The sequence below is a fragment of the Rhinoderma darwinii genome, unplaced genomic scaffold (assembly GCF_050947455.1).
Source record: "Rhinoderma darwinii isolate aRhiDar2 unplaced genomic scaffold, aRhiDar2.hap1 Scaffold_954, whole genome shotgun sequence".
In the NCBI taxonomy this organism is placed as follows: domain Eukaryota; kingdom Metazoa; phylum Chordata; class Amphibia; order Anura; family Rhinodermatidae; genus Rhinoderma; species Rhinoderma darwinii.
In genome coordinates, this window is record NW_027464529.1 from 100328 (window position 1) to 125405 (window position 25078).

The 25078-nt window shown below is 47.7% G+C and overlaps 17 non-coding genes across 17 annotated transcripts; all 17 read right to left on the reverse strand.

Annotated features, from left to right (window-relative positions):
* Positions 1-735: 735 nt before the first annotated feature.
* Positions 736-926, reverse strand: LOC142733399 (U2 spliceosomal RNA). The gene has a single exon (XR_012880046.1). It is a non-coding gene; the product is annotated as a U2 spliceosomal RNA (small nuclear RNA).
* Positions 927-2218: 1292 nt separating this feature from the next.
* Positions 2219-2409, reverse strand: LOC142733400 (U2 spliceosomal RNA). Its single transcript, XR_012880047.1, has one exon. It is a non-coding gene; the product is annotated as a U2 spliceosomal RNA (small nuclear RNA).
* A 1300-nt stretch (positions 2410-3709) lies between these two features.
* On the reverse strand, positions 3710-3900 carry LOC142733401 (U2 spliceosomal RNA). The gene has a single exon (XR_012880048.1). It is a non-coding gene; the product is annotated as a U2 spliceosomal RNA (small nuclear RNA).
* A 1278-nt stretch (positions 3901-5178) lies between these two features.
* Positions 5179-5369, reverse strand: LOC142733402 (U2 spliceosomal RNA). Its single transcript, XR_012880049.1, has one exon. It is a non-coding gene; the product is annotated as a U2 spliceosomal RNA (small nuclear RNA).
* Positions 5370-6657: 1288 nt separating this feature from the next.
* Positions 6658-6848, reverse strand: LOC142733403 (U2 spliceosomal RNA). The gene has a single exon (XR_012880050.1). It is a non-coding gene; the product is annotated as a U2 spliceosomal RNA (small nuclear RNA).
* A 1295-nt stretch (positions 6849-8143) lies between these two features.
* On the reverse strand, positions 8144-8334 carry LOC142733404 (U2 spliceosomal RNA). Its single transcript, XR_012880051.1, has one exon. It is a non-coding gene; the product is annotated as a U2 spliceosomal RNA (small nuclear RNA).
* Positions 8335-9626: 1292 nt separating this feature from the next.
* On the reverse strand, positions 9627-9818 carry LOC142733424 (U2 spliceosomal RNA). Its single transcript, XR_012880068.1, has one exon. It is a non-coding gene; the product is annotated as a U2 spliceosomal RNA (small nuclear RNA).
* Positions 9819-11114: 1296 nt separating this feature from the next.
* On the reverse strand, positions 11115-11305 carry LOC142733406 (U2 spliceosomal RNA). Its single transcript, XR_012880053.1, has one exon. It is a non-coding gene; the product is annotated as a U2 spliceosomal RNA (small nuclear RNA).
* Positions 11306-12593: 1288 nt separating this feature from the next.
* LOC142733409 (U2 spliceosomal RNA) lies at positions 12594-12784 on the reverse strand. Its single transcript, XR_012880054.1, has one exon. It is a non-coding gene; the product is annotated as a U2 spliceosomal RNA (small nuclear RNA).
* A 1300-nt stretch (positions 12785-14084) lies between these two features.
* Positions 14085-14275, reverse strand: LOC142733410 (U2 spliceosomal RNA). Its single transcript, XR_012880055.1, has one exon. It is a non-coding gene; the product is annotated as a U2 spliceosomal RNA (small nuclear RNA).
* Positions 14276-15583: 1308 nt separating this feature from the next.
* LOC142733411 (U2 spliceosomal RNA) lies at positions 15584-15774 on the reverse strand. Its single transcript, XR_012880056.1, has one exon. It is a non-coding gene; the product is annotated as a U2 spliceosomal RNA (small nuclear RNA).
* Positions 15775-17054: 1280 nt separating this feature from the next.
* LOC142733412 (U2 spliceosomal RNA) lies at positions 17055-17245 on the reverse strand. Its single transcript, XR_012880057.1, has one exon. It is a non-coding gene; the product is annotated as a U2 spliceosomal RNA (small nuclear RNA).
* Positions 17246-18529: 1284 nt separating this feature from the next.
* LOC142733413 (U2 spliceosomal RNA) lies at positions 18530-18720 on the reverse strand. The gene has a single exon (XR_012880058.1). It is a non-coding gene; the product is annotated as a U2 spliceosomal RNA (small nuclear RNA).
* A 1296-nt stretch (positions 18721-20016) lies between these two features.
* LOC142733414 (U2 spliceosomal RNA) lies at positions 20017-20207 on the reverse strand. The gene has a single exon (XR_012880059.1). It is a non-coding gene; the product is annotated as a U2 spliceosomal RNA (small nuclear RNA).
* A 1296-nt stretch (positions 20208-21503) lies between these two features.
* Positions 21504-21694, reverse strand: LOC142733415 (U2 spliceosomal RNA). Its single transcript, XR_012880060.1, has one exon. It is a non-coding gene; the product is annotated as a U2 spliceosomal RNA (small nuclear RNA).
* Positions 21695-22970: 1276 nt separating this feature from the next.
* LOC142733416 (U2 spliceosomal RNA) lies at positions 22971-23161 on the reverse strand. The gene has a single exon (XR_012880061.1). It is a non-coding gene; the product is annotated as a U2 spliceosomal RNA (small nuclear RNA).
* Positions 23162-24445: 1284 nt separating this feature from the next.
* On the reverse strand, positions 24446-24636 carry LOC142733417 (U2 spliceosomal RNA). The gene has a single exon (XR_012880062.1). It is a non-coding gene; the product is annotated as a U2 spliceosomal RNA (small nuclear RNA).
* Positions 24637-25078: the final 442 nt, after the last annotated feature.

Here is a 25078-nt window from a genome sequence, read left to right on the forward strand (position 1 = left end):
CGGCCGCCAGGCTGTCTTTTTTTTGCACAGCTAGTTGCCTCCAGGAGGCCACAAGAGGGAGACAAGGGACTGCAAAATGGAAAATAGGCATCCACCAACTTTACAGACAACTTCTCCTTGCTCCTACAACCTCCATCCTTGCACAGTTTGTTATTCTTCTAGGTAACATAGTAACAAATCCAAATTGCTGCTCTCTTTGTAGGCAAGCAAGGCTTTGTTGCAACTGCAATTCTTACTTCTTCTTGAAATGTAGGGACGACAGTACATTCCATCACATCCATCTAGTGTACACAGGTAGGTCCATTGTGGCGGGCAGGCGAGCGGGCGGGCTGCTTTATTGGCTGTTTGCTGTTCCCCTACTCCACTCCACTATTTGACTGTTGTGCTGCATCAATCAATCAATCAATCAATCAATCAATCAATCAATCAATCAATCAGTGGCTGGCTCAGGTGCAGCTCTTTAACTTACCTAAAAGGGAGGGTGGAGAGAAGACAAGGAAGGTGAATGAGGTGTTCCAATGTGAAATGCCGGAAACACAGAAACACAGACGACACACAACAAGAGGTGGCAATCTATTCATTAATTGCATTTAATCAATGAGCTCATTATCACTCATGCATTGTCCAACAGGTGTTGAAATAATGGGATTAAAAGGGGAGATCCCTTCAGAAAGACAGAAACAATAGCAAAGACAAAAAACACTTTTGGAATCTGCTTTTAGTCAACACATAAGGAAAGGGTGCACCGGTCCTGGAAATACTGCAATACCAGGTCAATGCGTGGAGTGGACAGAGCAAGCTCTATTTCCATCTCCCTGTTCTAAAAATCCATTTAATATATGGTCCCCAGATAGGGGACGTATCAGATATTAAACTGATAAGAACAGATACTACACTTGATCTTAGCCAAAAGGCCGAGAAGCGATAACCCGAAGGGGCCGCGCGTTGCCCGAGCCTGCCCGATACTGCTGTTCAGCCCTTGCAGCGATTCAGCCTACTTCTAGGCAATTCCATGGGGCCCTGCAGGCTCACACACTCACAGCTACACGGGAGGTGAATAAAGGCCGGAGAGGAAGCCAGACAGGATTTGCTTCTTTTGCTTGCACCACAATGCAGTGCTGAAAGAGGAGGAATCTACATAAAAACGCCTTCCTGGCAACGCCCAAATGCCCTGCTGCCATGCAGATAAACACTGGCAGCGGCAGCAAGTGCATGCCCACAGCCACCCCTTGTTCCTTCACACCTTGTATCAGCTGTAATCCAGTCCAGTCCAGTGCTGCCTGCTGAGCAGCACTGACCAACACTGCCTGGGCCCAGGCTTTTATCTCTGAGGCCCCATTATGATGTCAGAAAGCTGGCTCTGGAATCCTGAGGGCTCCACTATGACACGTGCAAAGTTCCGTCTGAACTTTATATAAGACGGTGAGGCTCAGTCAGTCACTCAGTGTTGCCTGAGAGGGCAACACTGCAACAGCCGGCCGCCAGGCTGTCTTTTTTTTGCACAGCTAGTTGCCTCCAGGAGGCCACAAGAGGGAGACAAGGGACTGCAAAATGGAAAATAGGCATCCACCAACTTTACAGACAACTTCTCCTTGCTCCTACAACCTCCATCCTTGCACAGATTGTTATTCTTCTAGGTAACATAGTAACAAATCCAAATTGCTGCTCTCTTTGTAGGCAAGCAAGGCTTTGTTGCAACTGCAATTCTTACTTCTTCTTGAAATGTAGGGACGACAGTACATTCCATCACATCCATCTAGTGTACACAGGTAGGTCCATTGTGGCGGGCAGGCGAGCGGGCGGGCTGCTTTATTGGCTGTTTGCTGTTCCCCTACTCCACTCCACTATTTGACTGTTGTGCTGCATCAATCAATCAATCAATCAATCAATCAATCAATCAATCAATCAATCAATCAATCAGTGGCTGGCTCAGGTGCAGCTCTTTAACTTACCTAAAAGGGAGGGCGGAGAGAAGACAAGGAAGGTGAATGAGGTGTTCCAATGTGAAATGCCGGAAACACAGAAACACAGACGACACACAACAAGAGGTGGCAATCTATTCATTAATTGCATTTAATCAATGAGCTCATTATCACTCATGCATTGTCCAACAGGTGTTGAAATAATGGGATTAAAAGGGGAGATCCCTTCAGAAAGACAGAAACAATAGCAAAGACAAAAAACACTTTTGGAATCTGCTTTTAGTCAACACATAAGGAAAGGGTGCACCGGTCCTGGAAATACTGCAATACCAGGTCAATGCGTGGAGTGGACAGAGCAAGCTCTATTTCCATCTCCCTGTTCTAAAAATCCATTTAATATATGGTCCCCAGATAGGGGACGTATCAGATATTAAACTGATAAGAACAGATACTACACTTGATCTTAGCCAAAAGGCCGAGAAGCGATAACCCGAACGGGCCGCGCGTTGCCCGAGCCTGCCCGATACTGCTGTTCAGCCCTTGCAGCGATTCAGCCTACTTCTAGGCAATTCCATGGGGCCCTGCAGGCTCACACACTCACAGCTACACGGGAGGTGAATAAAGGCCGGAGAGGAAGCCAGACAGGATTTGCTTCTTTTGCTTGCACCACAATGCAGTGCTGAAAGAGGAGGAATCTACATAAAAACGCCTTCCTGGCAACGCCCAAATGCCCTGCTGCCATGCAGATAAACACTGGCAGCGGCAGCAAGTGCATGCCCACAGCCACCCCTTGTTCCTTCACACCTTGTATCAGCTGTAATCCAGTCCAGTCCAGTGCTGCCTGCTGAGCAGCACTGACCAACACTGCCTGGGCCCAGGCTTTTATCTCTGAGGCCCCATTATGATGTCAGAAAGCTGGCTCTGGAATCCTGAGGGCTCCACTATGACACGTGCAAAGTTCCGTCTGAACTTTATATAAGACGGTGAGGCTCAGTCAGTCACTCAGTGTTGCCTGAGAGGGCAACACTGCAACAGCCGGCCGCCAGGCTGTCTTTTTTTTGCACAGCTAGTTGCCTCCAGGAGGCCACAAGAGGGAGACAAGGGACTGCAAAATGGAAAATAGGCATCCACCAACTTTACAGACAACTTCTCCTTGCTCCTACAACCTCCATCCTTGCACAGTTTGTTATTCTTCTAGGTAACATAGTAACAAATCCAAATTGCTGCTCTCTTTGTAGGCAAGCAAGGCTTTGTTGCAACTGCAATTCTTACTTCTTCTTGAAATGTAGGGACGACAGTACATTCCATCACATCCATCTAGTGTACACAGGTAGGTCCATTGTGGCGGGCAGGCGAGCGGGCGGGCTGCTTTATTGGCTGTTTGCTGTTCCCCTACTCCACTCCACTATTTGACTGTTGTGCTGCATCAATCAATCAATCAATCAATCAATCAATCAATCAATCAATCAATCAATCAATCAATCAATCAGTGGCTGGCTCAGGTGCAGCTCTTTAACTTACCTAAAAGGGAGGGCGGAGAGAAGACAAGGAAGGTGAATGAGGTGTTCCAATGTGAAATGCCGGAAACACAGAAACACAGACGACACACAACAAGAGGTGGCAATCTATTCATTAATTGCATTTAATCAATGAGCTCATTATCACTCATGCATTGTCCAACAGGTGTTGAAATAATGGGATTAAAAGGGGAGATCCCTTCAGAAAGACAGAAACAATAGCAAAGACAAAAAACACTTTTGGAATCTGCTTTTAGTCAACACATAAGGAAAGGGTGCACCGGTCCTGGAAATACTGCAATACCAGGTCAATGCGTGGAGTGGACAGAGCAAGCTCTATTTCCATCTCCCTGTTCTAAAAATCCATTTAATATATGGTCCCCAGATAGGGGACGTATCAGATATTAAACTGATAAGAACAGATACTACACTTGATCTTAGCCAAAAGGCCGAGAAGCGATAACCCGAACGGGCCGCGCGTTGCCCGAGCCTGCCCGATACTGCTGTTCAGCCCTTGCAGCGATTCAGCCTACTTCTAGGCAATTCCATGGGGCCCTGCAGGCTCACACACTCACAGCTACACGGGAGGTGAATAAAGGGCGGAGAGGAAGCCAGACAGGATTTGCTTCTTTTGCTTGCACCACAATGCAGTGCTGAAAGAGGAGGAATCTACATAAAAACGCCTTCCTGGCAACGCCCAAATGCCCTGCTGCCATGCAGATAAACACTGGCAGCGGCAGCAAGTGCATGCCCACAGCCACCCCTTGTTCCTTCACACCTTGTATCAGCTGTAATCCAGTCCAGTCCAGTGCTGCCTGCTGAGCAGCACTGACCAACACTGCCTGGGCCCAGGCTTTTATCTCTGAGGCCCCATTATGATGTCAGAAAGCTGGCTCTGGAATCCTGAGGGCTCCACTATGACACGTGCAAAGTTCCGTCTGAACTTTATATAAGACGGTGAGGCTCAGTCAGTCACTCAGTGTTGCCTGAGAGGGCAACACTGCAACAGCCGGCCGCCAGGCTGTCTTTTTTTTGCACAGCTAGTTGCCTCCAGGAGGCCACAAGAGGGAGACAAGGGACTGCAAAATGGAAAATAGGCATCCACCAACTTTACAGACAACTTCTCTTGCACAGTTTGTTATTCTTCTAGGTAACATAGTAACAAATCCAAATTGCTGCTCTCTTTGTAGGCAAGCAAGGCTTTGTTGCAACTGCAATTCTTACTTCTTCTTGAAATGTAGGGACGACAGTACATTCCATCACATCCATCTAGTGTACACAGGTAGGTCCATTGTGGCGGGCAGGCGAGCGGGCGGGCTGCTTTATTGGCTGTTTGCTGTTCCCCTACTCCACTCCACTATTTGACTGTTGTGCTGCATCAATCAATCAATCAATCAATCAATCAATCAATCAATCAATCAATCAATCAATCAATCAATCAGTGGCTGGCTCAGGTGCAGCTCTTTAACTTACCTAAAAGGGAGGGCGGAGAGAAGACAAGGAAGGTGAATGAGGTGTTCCAATGTGAAATGCCGGAAACACAGAAACACAGACGACACACAACAAGAGGTGGCAATCTATTCATTAATTGCATTTAATCAATGAGCTCATTATCACTCATGCATTGTCCAACAGGTGTTGAAATAATGGGATTAAAAGGGGAGATCCCTTCAGAAAGACAGAAACAATAGCAAAGACAAAAAACACTTTTGGAATCTGCTTTTAGTCAACACATAAGGAAAGGGTGCACCGGTCCTGGAAATACTGCAATACCAGGTCAATGCGTGGAGTGGACAGAGCAAGCTCTATTTCCATCTCCCTGTTCTAAAAATCCATTTAATATATGGTCCCCAGATAGGGGACGTATCAGATATTAAACTGATAAGAACAGATACTACACTTGATCTTAGCCAAAAGGCCGAGAAGCGATAACCCGAACGGGCCGCGCGTTGCCCGAGCCTGCCCGATACTGCTGTTCAGCCCTTGCAGCGATTCAGCCTACTTCTAGGCAATTCCATGGGGCCCTGCAGGCTCACACACTCACAGCTACACGGGAGGTGAATAAAGGCCGGAGAGGAAGCCAGACAGGATTTGCTTCTTTTGCTTGCACCACAATGCAGTGCTGAAAGAGGAGGAATCTACATAAAAACGCCTTCCTGGCAACGCCCAAATGCCCTGCTGCCATGCAGATAAACACTGGCAGCGGCAGCAAGTGCATGCCCACAGCCACCCCTTGTTCCTTCACACCTTGTATCAGCTGTAATCCAGTCCAGTCCAGTGCTGCCTGCTGAGCAGCACTGACCAACACTGCCTGGGCCCAGGCTTTTATCTCTGAGGCCCCATTATGATGTCAGAAAGCTGGCTCTGGAATCCTGAGGGCTCCACTATGACACGTGCAAAGTTCCGTCTGAACTTTATATAAGACGGTGAGGCTCAGTCAGTCACTCAGTGTTGCCTGAGAGGGCAACACTGCAACAGCCGGCCGCCAGGCTGTCTTTTTTTTGCACAGCTAGTTGCCTCCAGGAGGCCACAAGAGGGAGACAAGGGACTGCAAAATGGAAAATAGGCATCCACCAACTTTACAGACAACTTCTCCTTGCTCCTACAACCTCCATCCTTGCACAGTTTGTTATTCTTCTAGGTAACATAGTAACAAATCCAAATTGCTGCTCTCTTTGTAGGCAAGCAAGGCTTTGTTGCAACTGCAATTCTTACTTCTTCTTGAAATGTAGGGACGACAGTACATTCCATCACATCCATCTAGTGTACACAGGTAGGTCCATTGTGGCGGGCAGGCGAGCGGGCGGGCTGCTTTATTGGCTGTTTGCTGTTCCCCTACTCCACTCCACTATTTGACTGTTGTGCTGCATCAATCAATCAATCAATCAATCAATCAATCAATCAATCAATCAATCAATCAGTGGCTGGCTCAGGTGCAGCTCTTTAACTTACCTAAAAGGGAGGGCGGAGAGAAGACAAGGAAGGTGAATGAGGTGTTCCAATGTGAAATGCCGGAAACACAGAAACACAGACGACACACAACAAGAGGTGGCAATCTATTCATTAATTGCATTTAATCAATGAGCTCATTATCACTCATGCATTGTCCAACAGGTGTTGAAATAATGGGATTAAAAGGGGAGATCCCTTCAGAAAGACAGAAACAATAGCAAAGACAAAAAACACTTTTGGAATCTGCTTTTAGTCAACACATAAGGAAAGGGTGCACCGGTCCTGGAAATACTGCAATACCAGGTCAATGCGTGGAGTGGACAGAGCAAGCTCTATTTCCATCTCCCTGTTCTAAAAATCCATTTAATATATGGTCCCCAGATAGGGGACGTATCAGATATTAAACTGATAAGAACAGATACTACACTTGATCTTAGCCAAAAGGCCGAGAAGCGATAACCCGAACGGGCCGCGCGTTGCCCGAGCCTGCCCGATACTGCTGTTCAGCCCTTGCAGCGATTCAGCCTACTTCTAGGCAATTCCATGGGGCCCTGCAGGCTCACACACTCACAGCTACACGGGAGGTGAATAAAGGCCGGAGAGGAAGCCAGACAGGATTTGCTTCTTTTGCTTGCACCACAATGCAGTGCTGAAAGAGGAGGAATCTACATAAAAACGCCTTCCTGGCAACGCCCAAATGCCCTGCTGCCATGCAGATAAACACTGGCAGCGGCAGCAAGTGCATGCCCACAGCCACCCCTTGTTCCTTCACACCTTGTATCAGCTGTAATCCAGTCCAGTCCAGTGCTGCCTGCTGAGCAGCACTGACCAACACTGCCTGGGCCCAGGCTTTTATCTCTGAGGCCCCATTATGATGTCAGAAAGCTGGCTCTGGAATCCTGAGGGCTCCACTATGACACGTGCAAAGTTCCGTCTGAACTTTATATAAGACGGTGAGGCTCAGTCAGTCACTCAGTGTTGCCTGAGAGGGCAACACTGCAACAGCCGGCCGCCAGGCTGTCTTTTTTTTGCACAGCTAGTTGCCTCCAGGAGGCCACAAGAGGGAGACAAGGGACTGCAAAATGGAAAATAGGCATCCACCAACTTTACAGACAACTTCTCCTTGCTCCTACAACCTCCATCCTTGCACAGTTTGTTATTCTTCTAGGTAACATAGTAACAAATCCAAATTGCTGCTCTCTTTGTAGGCAAGCAAGGCTTTGTTGCAACTGCAATTCTTACTTCTTCTTGAAATGTAGGGACGACAGTACATTCCATCACATCCATCTAGTGTACACAGGTAGGTCCATTGTGGCGGGCAGGCGAGCGGGCGGGCTGCTTTATTGGCTGTTTGCTGTTCCCCTACTCCACTCCACTATTTGACTGTTGTGCTGCATCAATAATCAATCAATCAATCAATCAATCAATCAATCAATCAATCAATCAATCAATCAGTGGCTGGCTCAGGTGCAGCTCTTTAACTTACCTAAAAGGGAGGGCGGAGAGAAGACAAGGAAGGTGAATGAGGTGTTCCAATGTGAAATGCCGGAAACACAGAAACACAGACGACACACAACAAGAGGTGGCAATCTATTCATTAATTGCATTTAATCAATGAGCTCATTATCACTCATGCATTGTCCAACAGGTGTTGAAATAATGGGATTAAAAGGGGAGATCCCTTCAGAAAGACAGAAACAATAGCAAAGACAAAAAACACTTTTGGAATCTGCTTTTAGTCAACACATAAGGAAAGGGTGCACCGGTCCTGGAAATACTGCAATACCAGGTCAATGCGTGGAGTGGACAGAGCAAGCTCTATTTCCATCTCCCTGTTCTAAAAATCCATTTAATATATGGTCCCCAGATAGGGGACGTATCAGATATTAAACTGATAAGAACAGATACTACACTTGATCTTAGCCAAAAGGCCGAGAAGCGATAACCCGAACGGGCCGCGCGTTGCCCGAGCCTGCCCGATACTGCTGTTCAGCCCTTGCAGCGATTCAGCCTACTTCTAGGCAATTCCATGGGGCCCTGCAGGCTCACACACTCACAGCTACACGGGAGGTGAATAAAGGCCGGAGAGGAAGCCAGACAGGATTTGCTTCTTTTGCTTGCACCACAATGCAGTGCTGAAAGAGGAGGAATCTACATAAAAACGCCTTCCTGGCAACGCCCAAATGCCCTGCTGCCATGCAGATAAACACTGGCAGCGGCAGCAAGTGCATGCCCACAGCCACCCCTTGTTCCTTCACACCTTGTATCAGCTGTAATCCAGTCCAGTCCAGTGCTGCCTGCTGAGCAGCACTGACCAACACTGCCTGGGCCCAGGCTTTTATCTCTGAGGCCCCATTATGATGTCAGAAAGCTGGCTCTGGAATCCTGAGGGCTCCACTATGACACGTGCAAAGTTCCGTCTGAACTTTATATAAGACGGTGAGGCTCAGTCAGTCACTCAGTGTTGCCTGAGAGGGCAACACTGCAACAGCCGGCCGCCAGGCTGTCTTTTTTTTGCACAGCTAGTTGCCTCCAGGAGGCCACAAGAGGGAGACAAGGGACTGCAAAATGGAAAATAGGCATCCACCAACTTTACAGACAACTTCTCCTTGCTCCTACAACCTCCATCCTTGCACAGTTTGTTATTCTTCTAGGTAACATAGTAACAAATCCAAATTGCTGCTCTCTTTGTAGGCAAGCAAGGCTTTGTTGCAACTGCAATTCTTACTTCTTCTTGAAATGTAGGGACGACAGTACATTCCATCACATCCATCTAGTGTACACAGGTAGGTCCATTGTGGCGGGCAGGCGAGCGGGCGGGCTGCTTTATTGGCTGTTTGCTGTTCCCCTACTCCACTCCACTATTTGACTGTTGTGCTGCATCAATCAATCAATCAATCAATCAATCAATCAATCAATCAATCAATCAATCAATCAGTGGCTGGCTCAGGTGCAGCTCTTTAACTTACCTAAAAGGGAGGGCGGAGAGAAGACAAGGAAGGTGAATGAGGTGTTCCAATGTGAAATGCCGGAAACACAGAAACACAGACGACACACAACAAGAGGTGGCAATCTATTCATTAATTGCATTTAATCAATGAGCTCATTATCACTCATGCATTGTCCAACAGGTGTTGAAATAATGGGATTAAAAGGGGAGATCCCTTCAGAAAGACAGAAACAATAGCAAAGACAAAAAACACTTTTGGAATCTGCTTTTAGTCAACACATAAGGAAAGGGTGCACCGGTCCTGGAAATACTGCAATACCAGGTCAATGCGTGGAGTGGACAGAGCAAGCTCTATTTCCATCTCCCTGTTCTAAAAATCCATTTAATATATGGTCCCCAGATAGGGGACGTATCAGATATTAAACTGATAAGAAACAGATACTACACTTGATCTTAGCCAAAAGGCCGAGAAGCGATAACCCGAACGGGCCGCGCGTTGCCCGAGCCTGCCCGATACTGCTGTTCAGCCCTTGCAGCGATTCAGCCTACTTCTAGGCAATTCCATGGGGCCCTGCAGGCTCACACACTCACAGCTACACGGGAGGTGAATAAAGGCCGGAGAGGAAGCCAGACAGGATTTGCTTCTTTTGCTTGCACCACAATGCAGTGCTGAAAGAGGAGGAATCTACATAAAAACGCCTTCCTGGCAACGCCCAAATGCCCTGCTGCCATGCAGATAAACACTGGCAGCGGCAGCAAGTGCATGCCCACAGCCACCCCTTGTTCCTTCACACCTTGTATCAGCTGTAATCCAGTCCAGTCCAGTGCTGCCTGCTGAGCAGCACTGACCAACACTGCCTGGGCCCAGGCTTTTATCTCTGAGGCCCCATTATGATGTCAGAAAGCTGGCTCTGGAATCCTGAGGGCTCCACTATGACACGTGCAAAGTTCCGTCTGAACTTTATATAAGACGGTGAGGCTCAGTCAGTCACTCAGTGTTGCCTGAGAGGGCAACACTGCAACAGCCGGCCGCCAGGCTGTCTTTTTTTTGCACAGCTAGTTGCCTCCAGGAGGCCACAAGAGGGAGACAAGGGACTGCAAAATGGAAAATAGGCATCCACCAACTTTACAGACAACTTCTCCTTGCTCCTACAACCTCCATCCTTGCACAGTTTGTTATTCTTCTAGGTAACATAGTAACAAATCCAAATTGCTGCTCTCTTTGTAGGCAAGCAAGGCTTTGTTGCAACTGCAATTCTTACTTCTTCTTGAAATGTAGGGACGACAGTACATTCCATCACATCCATCTAGTGTACACAGGTAGGTCCATTGTGGCGGGCAGGCGAGCGGGCGGGCTGCTTTATTGGCTGTTTGCTGTTCCCCTACTCCACTCCACTATTTGACTGTTGTGCTGCATCAATCAATCAATCAATCAATCAATCAATCAATCAATCAATCAATCAATCAATCAATCAGTGGCTGGCTCAGGTGCAGCTCTTTAACTTACCTAAAAGGGAGGGCGGAGAGAAGACAAGGAAGGTGAATGAGGTGTTCCAATGTGAAATGCCGGAAACACAGAAACACAGACGACACACAACAAGAGGTGGCAATCTATTCATTAATTGCATTTAATCAATGAGCTCATTATCACTCATGCATTGTCCAACAGGTGTTGAAATAATGGGATTAAAAGGGGAGATCCCTTCAGAAAGACAGAAACAATAGCAAAGACAAAAAACACTTTTGGAATCTGCTTTTAGTCAACACATAAGGAAAGGGTGCACCGGTCCTGGAAATACTGCAATACCAGGTCAATGCGTGGAGTGGACAGAGCAAGCTCTATTTCCATCTCCCTGTTCTAAAAATCCATTTAATATATGGTCCCCAGATAGGGGACGTATCAGATATTAAACTGATAAGAACAGATACTACACTTGATCTTAGCCAAAAGGCCGAGAAGCGATAACCCGAACGGGCCGCGCGTTGCCCGAGCCTGCCCGATACTGCTGTTCAGCCCTTGCAGCGATTCAGCCTACTTCTAGGCAATTCCATGGGGCCCTGCAGGCTCACACACTCACAGCTACACGGGAGGTGAATAAAGGCCGGAGAGGAAGCCAGACAGGATTTGCTTCTTTTGCTTGCACCACAATGCAGTGCTGAAAGAGGAGGAATCTACATAAAAACGCCTTCCTGGCAACGCCCAAATGCCCTGCTGCCATGCAGATAAACACTGGCAGCGGCAGCAAGTGCATGCCCACAGCCACCCCTTGTTCCTTCACACCTTGTATCAGCTGTAATCCAGTCCAGTCCAGTGCTGCCTGCTGAGCAGCACTGACCAACACTGCCTGGGCCCAGGCTTTTATCTCTGAGGCCCCATTATGATGTCAGAAAGCTGGCTCTGGAATCCTGAGGGCTCCACTATGACACGTGCAAAGTTCCGTCTGAACTTTATATAAGACGGTGAGGCTCAGTCAGTCACTCAGTGTTGCCTGAGAGGGCAACACTGCAACAGCCGGCCGCCAGGCTGTCTTTTTTTTGCACAGCTAGTTGCCTCCAGGAGGCCACAAGAGGGAGACAAGGGACTGCAAAATGGAAAATAGGCATCCACCAACTTTACAGACAACTTCTCCTTGCTCCTACAACCTCCATCCTTGCACAGTTTGTTATTCTTCTAGGTAACATAGTAACAAATCCAAATTGCTGCTCTCTTTGTAGGCAAGCAAGGCTTTGTTGCAACTGCAATTCTTACTTCTTCTTGAAATGTAGGGACGACAGTACATTCCATCACATCCATCTAGTGTACACAGGTAGGTCCATTGTGGCGGGCAGGCGAGCGGGCGGGCTGCTTTATTGGCTGTTTGCTGTTCCCCTACTCCACTCCACTATTTGACTGTTGTGCTGCATCAATCAATCAATCAATCAATCAATCAATCAATCAATCAATCAATCAATCAGTGGCTGGCTCAGGTGCAGCTCTTTAACTTACCTAAAAGGGAGGGCGGAGAGAAGACAAGGAAGGTGAATGAGGTGTTCCAATGTGAAATGCCGGAAACACAGAAACACAGACGACACACAACAAGAGGTGGCAATCTATTCATTAATTGCATTTAATCAATGAGCTCATTATCACTCATGCATTGTCCAACAGGTGTTGAAATAATGGGATTAAAAGGGGAGATCCCTTCAGAAAGACAGAAACAATAGCAAAGACAAAAAACACTTTTGGAATCTGCTTTTAGTCAACACATAAGGAAAGGGTGCACCGGTCCTGGAAATACTGCAATACCAGGTCAATGCGTGGAGTGGACAGAGCAAGCTCTATTTCCATCTCCCTGTTCTAAAAATCCATTTAATATATGGTCCCCAGATAGGGGACGTATCAGATATTAAACTGATAAGAACAGATACTACACTTGATCTTAGCCAAAAGGCCGAGAAGCGATAACCCGAACGGGCCGCGCGTTGCCCGAGCCTGCCCGATACTGCTGTTCAGCCCTTGCAGCGATTCAGCCTACTTCTAGGCAATTCCATGGGGCCCTGCAGGCTCACACACTCACAGCTACACGGGAGGTGAATAAAGGCCGGAGAGGAAGCCAGACAGGATTTGCTTCTTTTGCTTGCACCACAATGCAGTGCTGAAAGAGGAGGAATCTACATAAAAACGCCTTCCTGGCAACGCCCAAATGCCCTGCTGCCATGCAGATAAACACTGGCAGCGGCAGCAAGTGCATGCCCACAGCCACCCCTTGTTCCTTCACACCTTGTATCAGCTGTAATCCAGTCCAGTCCAGTGCTGCCTGCTGAGCAGCACTGACCAACACTGCCTGGGCCCAGGCTTTTATCTCTGAGGCCCCATTATGATGTCAGAAAGCTGGCTCTGGAATCCTGAGGGCTCAACTATGACACGTGCAAAGTTCCGTCTGAACTTTATATAAGACGGTGAGGCTCAGTCAGTCACTCAGTGTTGCCTGAGAGGGCAACACTGCAACAGCCGGCCGCCAGGCTGTCTTTTTTTTGCACAGCTAGTTGCCTCCAGGAGGCCACAAGAGGGAGACAAGGGACTGCAAAATGGAAAATAGGCATCCACCAACTTTACAGACAACTTCTCCTTGCTCCTACAACCTCCATCCTTGCACAGTTTGTTATTCTTCTAGGTAACATAGTAACAAATCCAAATTGCTGCTCTCTTTGTAGGCAAGCAAGGCTTTGTTGCAACTGCAATTCTTACTTCTTCTTGAAATGTAGGGACGACAGTACATTCCATCACATCCATCTAGTGTACACAGGTAGGTCCATTGTGGCGGGCAGGCGAGCGGGCGGGCTGCTTTATTGGCTGTTTGCTGTTCCCCTACTCCACTCCACTATTTGACTGTTGTGCTGCATCAATCAATCAATCAATCAATCAATCAATCAATCAATCAATCAATCAATCAATCAATCAATCAGTGGCTGGCTCAGGTGCAGCTCTTTAACTTACCTAAAAGGGAGGGCGGAGAGAAGACAAGGAAGGTGAATGAGGTGTTCCAATGTGAAATGCCGGAAACACAGAAACACAGACGACACACAACAAGAGGTGGCAATCTATTCATTAATTGCATTTAATCAATGAGCTCATTATCACTCATGCATTGTCCAACAGGTGTTGAAATAATGGGATTAAAAGGGGAGATCCCTTCAGAAAGACAGAAACAATAGCAAAGACAAAAAACACTTTTGGAATCTGCTTTTAGTCAACACATAAGGAAAGGGTGCACCGGTCCTGGAAATACTGCAATACCAGGTCAATGCGTGGAGTGGACAGAGCAAGCTCTATTTCCATCTCCCTGTTCTAAAAATCCATTTAATATATGGTCCCCAGATAGGGGACGTATCAGATATTAAACTGATAAGAACAGATACTACACTTGATCTTAGCCAAAAGGCCGAGAAGCGATAACCCGAACGGGCCGCGCGTTGCCCGAGCCTGCCCGATACTGCTGTTCAGCCCTTGCAGCGATTCAGCCTACTTCTAGGCAATTCCATGGGGCCCTGCAGGCTCACACACTCACAGCTACACGGGAGGTGAATAAAGGCCGGAGAGGAAGCCAGACAGGATTTGCTTCTTTTGCTTGCACCACAATGCAGTGCTGAAAGAGGAGGAATCTACATAAAAACGCCTTCCTGGCAACGCCCAAATGCCCTGCTGCCATGCAGATAAACACTGGCAGCGGCAGCAAGTGCATGCCCACAGCCACCCCTTGTTCCTTCACACCTTGTATCATCTGTAATCCAGTCCAGTCCAGTGCTGCCTGCTGAGCAGCACTGACCAACACTGCCTGGGCCCAGGCTTTTATCTCTGAGGCCCCATTATGATGTCAGAAAGCTGGCTCTGGAATCCTGAGGGCTCCACTATGACACGTGCAAAGTTCCGTCTGAACTTTATATAAGACGGTGAGGCTCAGTCAGTCACTCAGTGTTGCCTGAGAGGGCAACACTGCAACAGCCGGCCGCCAGGCTGTCTTTTTTTTGCACAGCTAGTTGCCTCCAGGAGGCCACAAGAGGGAGACAAGGGACTGCAAAATGGAAAATAGGCATCCACCAACTTTACAGACAACTTCTCCTTGCTCCTACAACCTCCATCCTTGCACAGTTTGTTATTCTTCTAGGTAACATAGTAACAAATCCAAATTGCTGCTCTCTTTGTAGGCAAGCAAGGCTTTGTTGCAACTGCAATTCTTACTTCTTCTTGAAATGTAGGGACGACAGTACATTCCATCACATCCATCTAGTGTACACAGGTAGGTCCATTGTGGCGGGCAGGCGAGCGGGCGGGCTGCTTTATTGGCTGTTTGCTGTTCCCCTACTCCACTCCACTATTTGACTGTTGTGCTGCATCAATCAATCAATCAATCAATCAATCAATCAATCAATCAATCAATCAATCAATCAATCAATCAATCAATCAGTGGCTGGCTCAGGTGCAGCTCTTTAACTTACCTAAAAGGGAGGGCGGAGAGAAGACAAGGAAGGTGAATGAGGTGTTCCAATGTGAAATGCCGGAAACACAGAAACACAGACGACACACAACAAGAGGTGGCAATCTATTCATTAATTGCATTTAATCAATGAGCTCATTATCACTCATGCATTGTCCAACAGGTGTTGAAATAATGGGATTAAAAGGGGAGATCCCTTCAGAAAGACAGAAACAATAGCAAAGACAAAAAACACTTTTGGAATCTGCTTTTAGTCAACACATAAGGAAAGGGTGCACCGGTCCTGGAAATACTGCAATACCAGGTCAATGCGTGGAGTGGACAGAGCAAGCTCTATTTCCATCTCCCTGTTCTAAAAATCCATTTAATATATGGTCCCCAGATAGGGGACGTATCAGATATTAAACTGATAAGAACAGATACTACACTTGATCTTAGCCAAAAGGCCGAGAAGCGATAACCCGAACGGGCCGCGCGTTGCCCGAGCCTGCCCGATACTGCTGTTCAGCCCTTGCAGCGATTCAGCCTACTTCTAGGCAATTCCATGGGGCCCTGCAGGCTCACACACTCACAGCTACACGGGAGGTGAATAAAGGCCGGAGAGGAAGCCAGACAGGATTTGCTTCTTTTGCTTGCACCACAATGCAGTGCTGAAAGAGGAGGAATCTACATAAAAACGCCTTCCTGGCAATGCCCAAATGCCCTGCTGCCATGCAGATAAACACTGGCAGCGGCAGCAAGTGCATGCCCACAGCCACCCCTTGTTCCTTCACACCTTGTATCAGCTGTAATCCAGTCCAGTCCAGTGCTGCCTGCTGAGCAGCACTGACCAACACTGCCTGGGCCCAGGCTTTTATCTCTGAGGCCCCATTATGATGTCAGAAAGCTGGCTCTGGAATCCTGAGGGCTCCACTATGACACGTGCAAAGTTCCGTCTGAACTTTATATAAGACGGTGAGGCTCAGTCAGTCACTCAGTGTTGCCTGAGAGGGCAACACTGCAACAGCCGGCCGCCAGGCTGTCTTTTTTTTGCACAGCTAGTTGCCTCCAGGAGGCCACAAGAGGGAGACAAGGGACTGCAAAATGGAAAATAGGCATCCACCAACTTTACAGACAACTTCTCCTTGCTCCTACAACCTCCATCCTTGCACAGTTTGTTATTCTTCTAGGTAACATAGTAACAAATCCAAATTGCTGCTCTCTTTGTAGGCAAGCAAGGCTTTGTTGCAACTGCAATTCTTACTTCTTCTTGAAATGTAGGGACGACAGTACATTCCATCACATCCATCTAGTGTACACAGGTAGGTCCATTGTGGCGGGCAGGCGAGCGGGCGGGCTGCTTTATTGGCTGTTTGCTGTTCCCCTACTCCACTCCACTATTTGACTGTTGTGCTGCATCAATCAATCAATCAATCAATCAATCAATCAATCAATCAATCAGTGGCTGGCTCAGGTGCAGCTCTTTAACTTACCTAAAAGGGAGGGCGGAGAGAAGACAAGGAAGGTGAATGAGGTGTTCCAATGTGAAATGCCGGAAACACAGAAACACAGACGACACACAACAAGAGGTGGCAATCTATTCATTAATTGCATTTAATCAATGAGCTCATTATCACTCATGCATTGTCCAACAGGTGTTGAAATAATGGGATTAAAAGGGGAGATCCCTTCAGAAAGACAGAAACAATAGCAAAGACAAAAAACACTTTTGGAATCTGCTTTTAGTCAACACATAAGGAAAGGGTGCACCGGTCCTGGAAATACTGCAATACCAGGTCAATGCGTGGAGTGGACAGAGCAAGCTCTATTTCCATCTCCCTGTTCTAAAAATCCATTTAATATATGGTCCCCAGATAGGGGACGTATCAGATATTAAACTGATAAGAACAGATACTACACTTGATCTTAGCCAAAAGGCCGAGAAGCGATAACCCGAACGGGCCGCGCGTTGCCCGAGCCTGCCCGATACTGCTGTTCAGCCCTTGCAGCGATTCAGCCTACTTCTAGGCAATTCCATGGGGCCCTGCAGGCTCACACACTCACAGCTACACGGGAGGTGAATAAAGGCCGGAGAGGAAGCCAGACAGGATTTGCTTCTTTTGCTTGCACCACAATGCAGTGCTGAAAGAGGAGGAATCAACATAAAAACGCCTTCCTGGCAACGCCCAAATGCCCTGCTGCCATGCAGATAAACACTGGCAGCGGCAGCAAGTGCATGCCCACAGCCACCCCTTGTTCCTTCACACCTTGTATCAGCTGTAATCCAGTCCAGTCCAGTGCTGCCTGCTGAGCAGCACTGACCAACACTGCCTGGGCCCAGGCTTTTATCTCTGAGGCCCCATTATGATGTCAGAAAGCTGGCTCTGGAATCCTGAGGGCTCCACTATGACACGTGCAAAGTTCCGTCTGAACTTTATATAAGATGGTGAGGCTCAGTCAGTCACTCAGTGTTGCCTGAGAGGGCAACACTGCAACAGCCGGCCGCCAGGCTGTCTTTTTTTTGCACAGCTAGTTGCCTCCAGGAGGCCACAAGAGGGAGACAAGGGACTGCAAAATGGAAAATAGGCATCCACCAACTTTACAGACAACTTCTCCTTGCTCCTACAACCTCCATCCTTGCACAGTTTGTTATTCTTCTAGGTAACATAGTAACAAATCCAAATTGCTGCTCTCTTTGTAGGCAAGCAAGGCTTTGTTGCAACTGCAATTCTTACTTCTTCTTGAAATGTAGGGACGACAGTACATTCCATCACATCCATCTAGTGTACACAGGTAGGTCCATTGTGGCGGGCAGGCGAGCGGGCGGGCTGCTTTATTGGCTGTTTGCTGTTCCCCTACTCCACTCCACTATTTGACTGTTGTGCTGCATCAATCAATCAATCAATCAATCAATCAATCAATCAATCAATCAATCAGTGGCTGGCTCAGGTGCAGCTCTTTAACTTACCTAAAAGGGAGGGCGGAGAGAAGACAAGGAAGGTGAATGAGGTGTTCCAATGTGAAATGCCGGAAACACAGAAACACAGACGACACACAACAAGAGGTGGCAATCTATTCATTAATTGCATTTAATCAATGAGCTCATTATCACTCATGCATTGTCCAACAGGTGTTGAAATAATGGGATTAAAAGGGGAGATCCCTTCAGAAAGACAGAAACAATAGCAAAGACAAAAAACACTTTTGGAATCTGCTTTTAGTCAACACATAAGGAAAGGGTGCACCGGTCCTGGAAATACTGCAATACCAGGTCAATGCGTGGAGTGGACAGAGCAAGCTCTATTTCCATCTCCCTGTTCTAAAAATCCATTTAATATATGGTCCCCAGATAGGGGACGTATCAGATATTAAACTGATAAGAACAGATACTACACTTGATCTTAGCCAAAAGGCCGAGAAGCGATAACCCGAACGGGCCGCGCGTTGCCCGAGCCTGCCCGATACTGCTGTTCAGCCCTTGCAGCGATTCAGCCTACTTCTAGGCAATTCCATGGGGCCCTGCAGGCTCACACACTCACAGCTACACGGGAGGTGAATAAAGGCCGGAGAGGAAGCCAGACAGGATTTGCTTCTTTTGCTTGCACCACAATGCAGTGCTGAAAGAGGAGGAATCTACATAAAAACGCCTTCCTGGCAATGCCCAAATGCCCTGCTGCCATGCAGATAAACACTGGCAGCGGCAGCAAGTGCATGCCCACAGCCACCCCTTGTTCCTTCACACCTTGTATCAGCTGTAATCCAGTCCAGTCCAGTGCTGCCTGCTGAGCAGCACTGACCAACACTGCCTGGGCCCAGGCTTTTATCTCTGAGGCCCCATTATGATGTCAGAAAGCTGGCTCTGGAATCCTGAGGGCTCCACTATGACACGTGCAAAGTTCCGTCTGAACTTTATATAAGACGGTGAGGCTCAGTCAGTCACTCAGTGTTGCCTGAGAGGGCAACACTGCAACAGCCGGCCGCCAGGCTGTCTTTTTTTTGCACAGCTAGTTGCCTCCAGGAGGCCACAAGAGGGAGACAAGGGACTGCAAAATGGAAAATAGGCATCCACCAACTTTACAGACAACTTCTCCTTGCTCCTACAACCTCCATCCTTGCACAGTTTGTTATTCTTCTAGGTAACATAGTAACAAATCCAAATTGCTGCTCTCTTTGTAGGCAAGCAAGGCTTTGTTGCAACTGCAATTCTTACTTCTTCTTGAAATGTAGGGACGACAGTACATTCCATCACATCCATCTAGTGTACACAGGTAGGTCCATTGTGGCGGGCAGGCGAGCGGGCGGGCTGCTTTATTGGCTGTTTGCTGTTCCCCTACTCCACTCCACTATTTGACTGTTGTGCTGCATCAATCAATCAATCAATCAATCAATCAATCAATCAATCAATCAATCAATCAATCAATCAGTGGCTGGCTCAGGTGCAGCTCTTTAACTTACCTAAAAGGGAGGGCGGAGAGAAGACAAGGAAGGTGAATGAGGTGTTCCAATGTGAAATGCCGGAAACACAGAAACACAGACGACACACAACAAGAGGTGGCAATCTATTCATTAATTGCATTTAATCAATGAGCTCATTATCACTCATGCATTGTCCAACAGGTGTTGAAATAATGGGATTAAAAGGGGAGATCCCTTCAGAAAGACAGAAACAATAGCAAAGACAAAAAACACTTTTGGAATCTGCTTTTAGTCAACACATAAGGAAAGGGTGCACCGGTCCTGGAAATACTGCAATACCAGGTCAATGCGTGGAGTGGACAGAGCAAGCTCTATTTCCATCTCCCTGTTCTAAAAATCCATTTAATATATGGTCCCCAGATAGGGGACGTATCAGATATTAAACTGATAAGAACAGATACTACACTTGATCTTAGCCAAAAGGCCGAGAAGCGATAACCCGAACGGGCCGCGCGTTGCCCGAGCCTGCCCGATACTGCTGTTCAGCCCTTGCAGCGATTCAGCCTACTTCTAGGCAATTCCATGGGGCCCTGCAGGCTCACACACTCACAGCTACACGGGAGGTGAATAAAGGCCGGAGAGGAAGCCAGACAGGATTTGCTTCTTTTGCTTGCACCACAATGCAGTGCTGAAAGAGGAGGAATCTACATAAAAACGCCTTCCTGGCAACGCCCAAATGCCCTGCTGCCATGCAGATAAACACTGGCAGCGGCAGCAAGTGCATGCCCACAGCCACCCCTTGTTCCTTCACACCTTGTATCAGCTGTAATCCAGTCCAGTCCAGTGCTGCCTGCTGAGCAGCACTGACCAACACTGCCTGGGCCCAGGCTTTTATCTCTGAGGCCCCATTATGATGTCAGAAAGCTGGCTCTGGAATCCTGAGGGCTCCACTATGACACGTGCAAAGTTCCGTCTGAACTTTATATAAGACGGTGAGGCTCAGTCAGTCACTCAGTGTTGCCTGAGAGGGCAACACTGCAACAGCCGGCCGCCAGGCTGTCTTTTTTTTGCACAGCTAGTTGCCTCCAGGAGGCCACAAGAGGGAGACAAGGGACTGCAAAATGGAAAATAGGCATCCACCAACTTTACAGACAACTTCTCCTTGCTCCTACAACCTCCATCCTTGCACAGTTTGTTATTCTTCTAGGTAACATAGTAACAAATCCAAATTGCTGCTCTCTTTGTAGGCAAGCAAGGCTTTGTTGCAACTGCAATTCTTACTTCTTCTTGAAATGTAGGGACGACAGTACATTCCATCACATCCATCTAGTGTACACAGGTAGGTCCATTGTGGCGGGCAGGCGAGCGGGCGGGCTGCTTTATTGGCTGTTTGCTGTTCCCCTACTCCACTCCACTATTTGACTGTTGTGCTGCATCAATCAATCAATCAATCAATCAATCAATCAATCAATCAATCAATCAATCAATCAATCAGTGGCTGGCTCAGGTGCAGCTCTTTAACTTACCTAAAAGGGAGGGCGGAGAGAAGACAAGGAAGGTGAATGAGGTGTTCCAATGTGAAATGCCGGAAACACAGAAACACAGACGACACACAACAAGAGGTGGCAATCTATTCATTAATTGCATTTAATCAATGAGCTCATTATCACTCATGCATTGTCCAACAGGTGTTGAAATAATGGGATTAAAAGGGGAGATCCCTTCAGAAAGACAGAAACAATAGCAAAGACAAAAAACACTTTTGGAATCTGCTTTTAGTCAACACATAAGGAAAGGGTGCACCGGTCCTGGAAATACTGCAATACCAGGTCAATGCGTGGAGTGGACAGAGCAAGCTCTATTTCCATCTCCCTGTTCTAAAAATCCATTTAATATATGGTCCCCAGATAGGGGACGTATCAGATATTAAACTGATAAGAACAGATACTACACTTGATCTTAGCCAAAAGGCCGAGAAGCGATAACCCGAACGGGCCGCGCGTTGCCCGAGCCTGCCCGATACTGCTGTTCAGCCCTTGCAGCGATTCAGCCTACTTCTAGGCAATTCCATGGGGCCCTGCAGGCTCACACACTCACAGCTACACGGGAGGTGAATAAAGGCCGGAGAGGAAGCCAGACAGGATTTGCTTCTTTTGCTTGCACCACAATGCAGTGCTGAAAGAGGAGGAATCTACATAAAAACGCCTTCCTGGCAACGCCCAAATGCCCTGCTGCCATGCAGATAAACACTGGCAGCGGCAGCAAGTGCATGCCCACAGCCACCCCTTGTTCCTTCACACCTTGTATCAGCTGTAATCCAGTCCAGTCCAGTGCTGCCTGCTGAGCAGCACTGACCAACACTGCCTGGGCCCAGGCTTTTATCTCTGAGGCCCCATTATGATGTCAGAAAGCTGGCTCTGGAATCCTGAGGGCTCCACTATGACACGTGCAAAGTTCCGTCTGAACTTTATATAAGACGGTGAGGCTCAGTCAGTCACTCAGTGTTGCCTGAGAGGGCAACACTGCAACAGCCGGCCGCCAGGCTGTCTTTTTTTTGCACAGCTAGTTGCCTCCAGGAGGCCACAAGAGGGAGACAAGGGACTGCAAAATGGAAAATAGGCATCCACCAACTTTACAGACAACTTCTCCTTGCTCCTACAACCTCCATCCTTGCACAGTTTGTTATTCTTCTAGGTAACATAGTAACAAATCCAAATTGCTGCTCTCTTTGTAGGCAAGCAAGGCTTTGTTGCAACTGCAATTCTTACTTCTTCTTGAAATGTAGGGACGACAGTACATTCCATCACATCCATCTAGTGTACACAGGTAGGTCCATTGTGGCGGGCAGGCGAGCGGGCGGGCTGCTTTATTGGCTGTTTGCTGTTCCCCTACTCCACTCCACTATTTGACTGTTGTGCTGCATCAATCAATCAATCAATCAATCAATCAATCAATCAATCAGTGGCTGGCTCAGGTGCAGCTCTTTAACTTACCTAAAAGGGAGGGCGGAGAGAAGACAAGGAAGGTGAATGAGGTGTTCCAATGTGAAATGCCGGAAACACAGAAACACAGACGACACACAACAAGAGGTGGCAATCTATTCATTAATTGCATTTAATCAATGAGCTCATTATCACTCATGCATTGTCCAACAGGTGTTGAAATAATGGGATTAAAAGGGGAGATCCCTTCAGAAAGACAGAAACAATAGCAAAGACAAAAAACACTTTTGGAATCTGCTTTTAGTCAACACATAAGGAAAGGGTGCACCGGTCCTGGAAATACTGCAATACCAGGTCAATGCGTGGAGTGGACAGAGCAAGCTCTATTTCCATCTCCCTGTTCTAAAAATCCATTTAATATATGGTCCCCAGATAGGGGACGTATCAGATATTAAACTGATAAGAACAGATACTACACTTGATCTTAGCCAAAAGGCCGAGAAGCGATAACCCGAACGGGCCGCGCGTTGCCCGAGCCTGCCCGATACTGCTGTTCAGCCCTTGCAGCGATTCAGCCTACTTCTAGGCAATTCCATGGGGCCCTGCAGGCTCACACACTCACAGCTACACGGGAGGTGAATAAAGGCCGGAGAGGAAGCCAGACAGGATTTGCTTCTTTTGCTTGCACCACAATGCAGTGCTGAAAGAGGAGGAATCTACATAAAAACGCCTTCCTGGCAACGCCCAAATGCCCTGCTGCCATGCAGATAAACACTGGCAGCGGCAGCAAGTGCATGCCCACAGCCACCCCTTGTTCCTTCACACCTTGTATCAGCTGTAATCCAGTCCAGTCCAGTGCTGCCTGCTGAGCAGCACTGACCAACACTGCCTGGGCCCAGGCTTTTATCTCTGAGGCCCCATTATGATGTCAGAAAGCTGGCTCTGGAATCCTGAGGGCTCCACTATGACACGTGCAAAGTTCCGTCTGAACTTTATATAAGACGGTGAGGCTCAGTCAGTCACTCAGTGTTGCCTGAGAGGGCAACACTGCAACAGCCGGCCGCCAGGCTGTCTTTTTTTTGCACAGCTAGTTGCCTCCAGGAGGCCACAAGAGGGAGACAAGGGACTGCAAAATGGAAAATAGGCATCCACCAACTTTACAGACAACTTCTCCTTGCTCCTACAACCTCCATCCTTGCACAGTTTGTTATTCTTCTAGGTAACATAGTAACAAATCCAAATTGCTGCTCTCTTTGTAGGCAAGCAAGGCTTTGTTGCAACTGCAATTCTTACTTCTTCTTGAAATGTAGGGACGACAGTACATTCCATCACATCCATCTAGTGTACACAGGTAGGTCCATTGTGGCGGGCAGGCGAGCGGGCGGGCTGCTTTATTGGCTGTTTGCTGTTCCCCTACTCCACTCCACTATTTGACTGTTGTGCTGCATCAATCAATCAATCAATCAATCAATCAATCAATCAATCAATCAATCAGTGGCTGGCTCAGGTGCAGCTCTTTAACTTACCTAAAAGGGAGGGCGGAGAGAAGACAAGGAAGGTGAATGAGGTGTTCCAATGTGAAATGCCGGAAACACAGAAACACAGACGACACACAACAAGAGGTGGCAATCTATTCATTAATTGCATTTAATCAATGAGCTCATTATCACTCATGCATTGTCCAACAGGTGTTGAAATAATGGGATTAAAAGGGGAGATCCCTTCAGAAAGACAGAAACAATAGCAAAGACAAAAAACACTTTTGGAATCTGCTTTTAGTCAACACATAAGGAAAGGGTGCACCGGTCCTGGAAATACTGCAATACCAGGTCAATGCGTGGAGTGGACAGAGCAAGCTCTATTTCCATCTCCCTGTTCTAAAAATCCATTTAATATATGGTCCCCAGATAGGGGACGTATCAGATATTAAACTGATAAGAACAGATACTACACTTGATCTTAGCCAAAAGGCCGAGAAGCGATAACCCGAACGGGCCGCGCGTTGCCCGAGCCTGCCCGATACTGCTGTTCAGCCCTTGCAGCGATTCAGCCTACTTCTAGGCAATTCCATGGGGCCCTGCAGGCTCACACACTCACAGCTACACGGGAGGTGAATAAAGGCCGGAGAGGAAGCCAGACAGGATTTGCTTCTTTTGCTTGCACCACAATGCAGTGCTGAAAGAGGAGGAATCTACATAAAAACGCCTTCCTGGCAACGCCCAAATGCCCTGCTGCCATGCAGATAAACACTGGCAGCGGCAGCAAGTGCATGCCCACAGCCACCCCTTGTTCCTTCACACCTTGTATCAGCTGTAATCCAGTCCAGTCCAGTGCTGCCTGCTGAGCAGCACTGACCAACACTGCCTGGGCCCAGGCTTTTATCTCTGAGGCCCCATTATGATGTCAGAAAGCTGGCTCTGGAATC